We start from the raw sequence: 6,551 nt of genomic DNA, 5'->3' as shown, positions 1-6,551 counted from the left end.
CCTCCCCTTCCCCCCCCCCCATTCTCCTGGAGGGTGAGATACCCTATTTAGTGTGTATTTCACTCCCTCCTCAAGCCAAATTCAATGGGAATAAGGTTGACCCATTCCCTTTTGCCTTCCTATTCTTCCCCTCCATTGTAACCATTTTCCTTTGCCTCTTCTGTATGAGATAGTTTACCCCAATCTGTTTACCCCAATCTGTCTCTCCCCATCTCCTCTCATTATATTCCTCTCACCTCTTAATTTCACCTTTTAAGTATCATTCCTTCCTGTTAAATTGTCCTGTGCCCTCTATCTATGTATACCTGTAAACATATATACACACATTCACATGTGTATTCATATGCCCATATACTCTCATATATAGACAAAATATATATATATATATATATATATATATATATATATTTCTAATCCCTTCAACTACTGAAAAAAGTTTCATAAGTTACAATTATTGTTTTTCCATGTAGGAATGTTAATAGTTCAACTTTGATAAGTTCCTTATGATTCCTTTTCCCTGTTTACCTTCTCATGCTTCTCTTGCTTCTTGTATCTGAATGTCAAATTTTCTATTCAACTCTGGTTTTTTCAGCAAGAATGCTTGAAAGTCCCCTATTCCACGGAATGACCATATTTTCCCCTGAAACATAATACTCAGTTTTGCTGTGTAGGTGACTCTTGGTTTTATCCCAGCTCCTTTGCCCTCTGGAATATCATATTCCAAGCCCTTTGATCCCTCAGTGTGGAAGCTGCCAGATCCTGGGTTATCCTGATTGTGTTTCCACAATATTCAAATTCTTTCTTCCTGGCTGCTTGTAATATTCTCTCCTTAATCTGGGAATTCTGGAAACTGGCTATAATATTCCTAGGAGTTTTCTTTTTGGGATCTTATTCAGGAGGTGATCGGTGGATTCTTTGAACCTCTATTTTGCCCTCTGGTACTAAAACATCAGGGCAGTTTTCTTTGAGAACTTCCTGGAGGATGCTTTCTAGGTTCTTACTTTAGTCATGGCTTTCAGGCAGTCCAATAATTTTTAAATTCTCTTTCCTGGATCTATTTTCCAGGTCAGTGGTTTTTCCCATGAGATATTTCACATTGCCTTCTATTCTTTCATTTGTTTGGATCTGTTTAACAGCATCTTGATTTCTCATAAAGTCATTAGCTTCCATTTACTCCAATCTAATTCTGAAGCAATGATTCTCCTCATTGGGTTTTTGAGATTCTTTTTCCATCTGGCAAATTTGGCTTTTTAAGGCATTTTTCTCCTCATTACCTTTTTGGGCCTCCTTGCCATTTGAGTCAGTCTGTTTTTTAAGGTATTATTTTCCTCAGTCAGGCTGTTGACTCTCATTTCATAATTTTCTTACATTGTTCTCATTTCTCTTCCCAATTTTTCCTTCACTTCTTTAATTTGGTTTTCAAAATCTTTCTTAAGGTCCTCTATGGCCTGTAACCAGCTTGTATTTTCCTTTGAAGCTTTTGGTGCAGGAGTTCTGACTTCACTGCTTTCCTCCTGTTCCATGCTTTGCTCCTTTTTGTCCCCAAAATAGGAGTGTATTGTTGGAATCTTCTGTCTGCTTTGTTTCCTTTGCCTGCTCATTTTGCCACTCAATTACTTAACTTTTGGGCTTTTTGCCACAGTAGGACTCTGCCACCAGAGAGGGGAGCTTGTCCCAAATGCTGGGGTTTTCTCAGCTGCCGGAGGTATTAGATGGGTGCCCTCTCTGAGGTCTCCACACGCTCTGGCAAGCTGGACACATACCCCAGAACTTCCACCCTAGACTGCAATCCAGATCAAAGCAGGTTAAAGCAAGAGCGATTACCCCTCAGACTGGTGCTTGGTCCCCCTAAGCTCTGCAGGCCAAGAGCTAAAGCTGCTACAAGGCGCTGGGCTGTGCCGGTGTCTCAGCGGCTTTTCGCCCTGGGGGTAAAAGCCAAGCACTCCCACTTACTGGTCCCAAAGTCCAGACTGCACTGACCTCTCACTTTGTCCTTTGTGTCTATGTGTTGATGAATCTGGAAACAGCCACAGCTGCTGCTGATCTGGAGTCCCTCTGGCTGGCGGCTGGTCAGGCCCACCCTGGGGCTAAAGCCTCGGCCTGGGGCTGGGCTCGGCTCCCAGAGGACTGTGCTGGATTCCTGCCGGCCTGACAGGCTGTCCTCAGCAGAAGGTTAGCTTCTCTGTGTCATTTTGTGAGTTCTGCAGCTCCCAAGTTTGTTTAGAGTCCCCTTTTCACATGGATTGGGGAGGGTGGAAGCCGGGCTTCTGATTGCACCTTTATATTCTACCGTATACAATAATCTTTTGTGTATATAGGTAATCTCTGCTAGACTGCAAACTTATTGAGGGCAGGAATCACATCTTATTTTTCTTTGTTCTTTTAAAATTTTTTTTGTTCTTTATTAATTTGTTTACTTTTAGTTTACAAGATTCATTTCCACAATTCCTTGAGTTTCAAATTTTCTTTCCCTCCCTCCCGCCCATGGTGGCATACAATCAAGTATAGTATCTGCAAATACTTTCACATTAGGCATTAGTCAGGTTATAAAGAAGGATTGTATCAGATGGAATGAACAATGGGAAAGAGGAAACAAAACCAAACAAGAAAAAGAAAGAGAGCAGGTAGTTTGCTCCAATTCTGGGTTCAAACTCTGTTCTTTTCTCTGGATGTAGACATGTCTCTCCATCATGAGTGTTTTGGGGTTGACTTATAACCCTGGATTGCTGAGAAGAGTCCAGCCTATCAAAGGTGGTTGTCACACATATGTTGTGTCTGTAATTGTGTACAAATTTCTCCTGGCTCTACTCTTCTCACTCAGCATCAGTTCGTATAAGCCTCTCCAGGTAAATATAAAGTCCATCTGCTCCTCATTTCTTATTGCACAATAGTATTCCATAACATGCATATACCACAACTTGTTCAGCCATTCCCCAATTGATGGGCACTCCCTTAATTTCCAATTCTTTGCCACCACAAAAAGAGCTGTTATAAACATTTTTGTACATATGGATCTTCCCACTTCTATGACATCTTTGGGATACAACCATAGAAGTGGTATTGCTGGGTCAAAGGGTATGAAAGTATTTATAGCCCTTTGGGCATAATTCCAGATTGCTCTCCATAATGGCTGGATCACTTCACAGCTCCACCAGCAATGCATTAGTGTTCCAATTTGTCCACATCCTCTCCAGCATTTGTCATTTTCCTGTTTTGTCATCTTAGCCAATCTGACTGGTGAGATATGGTTTTTCTTTGTTGTTAGTGTCTAAACTGTGCACATGGTAGGTTGTGCAAACACTTTTTGAATGAATGAATATAAGAACCAGGAAGTAAAACAGTATACAGAATTTCATTTCTTCACCACTTACAGAATGCAACTTCAAAGTGATTTTGAATACAATAACAATTAAAAGTAAAATAATTTGGAAGAGAAATTAGTTCTTAATGTGTGATTATAATCTTGCCAATTTTTTTAAAAGGTGTTTTCATATTATGTAGTCACATCCTGTACTTTCTGTCTTTGTCTTTAAGTGATCCTTTGAAGAAAATATACCTTTTAGGGCAGGGGTGCCCAACCTTTTTGAAGAGGAGTTACTTTTTTCCCCTTGAAATCTCAAGATGAATGGGAAGTTTGCTGACAGTAAAGCCTGTGAGTCTAAGGGAGGTAGTGTCCTCCCTTCTTTATGGGAATCACAGCAAACCACATAGAAGGGTTTAGGGGTGGTGGAGGGGAGTGATGTAGCACTAAGTTGGATATCTGCCAGGATAATTCTCTGAAAATGACCCAGTCTTGTTTCTATTGGGGAGACCTATCCTAGAATATTCCTTCCTATGAGAGATCTAGCCCTTTTACCTTCACTGTACCCAGGATAAAAATGGTCTTCTTAGCTACCTGATATTTTCTGTCATTTCCATCTTTCAGATGAATGTCTCATGAAAGAATAATTCATTTTCTACAAAATGATGTGTGGAAATTTTCTAGTTTTGAAGCTGAAAGAATAATAAAAAACTTGGTATTCTCCCTTGTTGCTATGTGACTCACTAGGTGTAGGCATCTGCCCAACATTGATACTGATACACGTCAGTCTTAGTGGCTATTGCTTCTTGTTTTCCAAAATAATGTCATGCCTATTTGTCAGCTTTGCCTTCTGTATAAAGGCAGAGTCACTTGCAATGGCCCAAACTATTCTATTTGGATTTGTGAATCCAAGCCATTTTCTACCATGTAGCTTTGAGCCCATATAAGCTTTCTGAATGCAGTGTTTTGAGGATATTAAGTACTAGATATTTCAACATGATTATATATTACTAATTCAGGTTTGAAAAACAACACTTGGATGATCCTTTTGCTTTCTCAACTTTGCCAGTGAGGAATGCTCATATATTTGTGGTTATGTGATCTACTTTATGTTTCTTTTTAGTGAAAAATACATAAAATTTTGTACAAGTGATAAATTATTCCCATGCTAGTGACATTCAAATTAATCTCCACAAATGATACATAAACCCCTGATTTTCACTCCTATGTCAAGTTTAATCATATTTGGTTAAAGGAGAGTCACAAAACAAAAATTAAGGAGATGTGTTCTACTGTAGTTTAGGCCTACTAACCATTAGTGTTCCCTAAGGTTCTGTACTCATCACTTCCTATGGTTTCAATGTCATTTCTATGTTGATGATTCCCATATCTACTTATCTAGCCCTGACCTCTCTCCTGACATTTTGAAGATATCCTAAAACCAACACCTGCAAAACTGAACTTGTTAACTTTTCTCCGAACCCTTTCTGCTTTCCTAATTTTCCTAGAATTGTCAAGGGTAACACCATCCTTCCAGCTAAACAGGTTTGCAACCTGGGTGTTATGCTCAGTGTTTTATTATCTCCCCCCTCCCCATCATATCCAATCAGTTGTTAGGTCTCCTCATCTTCTTAACATCTCTATTATATGTCTACTCCTTCTTGTCTCAAAAACTGCCACCACCCTGATAACAGCCTTATCACCATATAGCTGGACCATAGCAACAAACTACTGGTTAGTCTTCCTGCCTCCAGCCCCTGCCAGCTGCAATCACTACACTCAACTGTCAAACTGAACTTCCTAGTGTGGAAGTTTGACCAACCTCTCCCTTGCTTCCCCATTCAATTACCCCATTGACTTTCTATCACTTCTAGAGTAAAATATAAAATGCTCTGGATTTTAACTCCTAGGCACTTAATAAATGGCTCCACAACAGGGTCATGTGACTTTGGGCAAGTCACTCTCTGAGCTTTGGTTTTCAATTGGCTTAATAATAATTAATCTGTCTACTTATATACTTTATCCTTAAAACTTAGAACTTATTGTGAGATTCATATGAGATAATGTAGGTATTTGAATGCACTTTGAAGAGATTGTGTGATATTATGGAAAGAACCAGTGGACCTGGGTCTGAACTGTGGCTTCTATCAAGTCCTCTAAGCCTCTGAGTCCTTGTATGTTATACACAATCATTTTTAAGGACCCCTTTCAGCTCTCAATCTCAGGGTGAATTCTTAGAACTAAAAATTGAACATAAGGTATTGTTATTTAAATGTTACTGTCCACTTTTCATTCAAATTCTTATTTTCCATCCAATTATCTCTTTGAGGACAGAACCTATCCAGATTTCATACCCATTATCCAGAGAAAAGAGAAAATCAGTATAAGCTCATAGGCTTTTTTACAATCAAAATTAAGACTTTGAAACAAAAGTGGAAAACAATGCTTGGTTTTAGAGACCAGGGAGATTGCCTGAGACTAGATGTATAAGTGCCATAGGTCATTATTTAAAAAAAAAATCTATCTTCAAGATTAACTTAAAGATTTTTTTTTAGAATGGAGAGAAAATTACAGAATAATTATGTCTCATTAGAGTGGACTATTTGCAGCTTATCTAGAAAAGACACCAGAGACACTGATTTCAGTACAATGATTTTATTTTTATAAAGTTCATTAAATGTTTACCCAGAATCTGTCCAGGGTTTCCCCTAGGGACAAAACCAACAGGTTTATGGCCTTTCCAGAACTCTTACTATCAGTTGCCATTTCTGTTTCTCTGAGTAGATATTCTATCTCTGTGCCAGATAACAAATGTGTGTGTAATAGGTTATGCTGCTATTTTAGTGTGTAGAAGAATTGGCAATCACATCTCCAACCAACACAGTTGAGGCCACCCTCCTGGGGAGAATTACATTTCTGTTGCATTCATGTAGGCTGCATCTATGCTGTTAGAATGAAGTGTAAAAATGTGCTAGCTCTATGGAGAATTCAGGTCACAAAACAATGCGTCCTTGAAATATCCAAATGACTTAGACAAAAGCACTTGGGCAGGGATAGTCCTGAACTGACTGTTCTCCATTTTCCTTTGCCCATGTTGAAGTGGCCCTCCATATATCCCTTTTAGACTCATATTTTTGCTTCCATTGTCTAAGTCTAAAAGGGAAGAAACAGAATTCAAGCATATTAAATTCATACTATATATTTTTTTTCATTTAGGCCTCTATTTTGGACTTTGAACCTTTAAATAGTG

Source organism: Petaurus breviceps, unplaced genomic scaffold, assembly GCF_028583685.1.
Source record: "Petaurus breviceps papuanus isolate PSGF00001 unplaced genomic scaffold, PetGlider_PUasm1.0 190, whole genome shotgun sequence".
Taxonomy (NCBI): Eukaryota; Metazoa; Chordata; class Mammalia; order Diprotodontia; family Petauridae; genus Petaurus; species Petaurus breviceps.
This window is presented reverse-complemented; position numbering follows the sequence as displayed.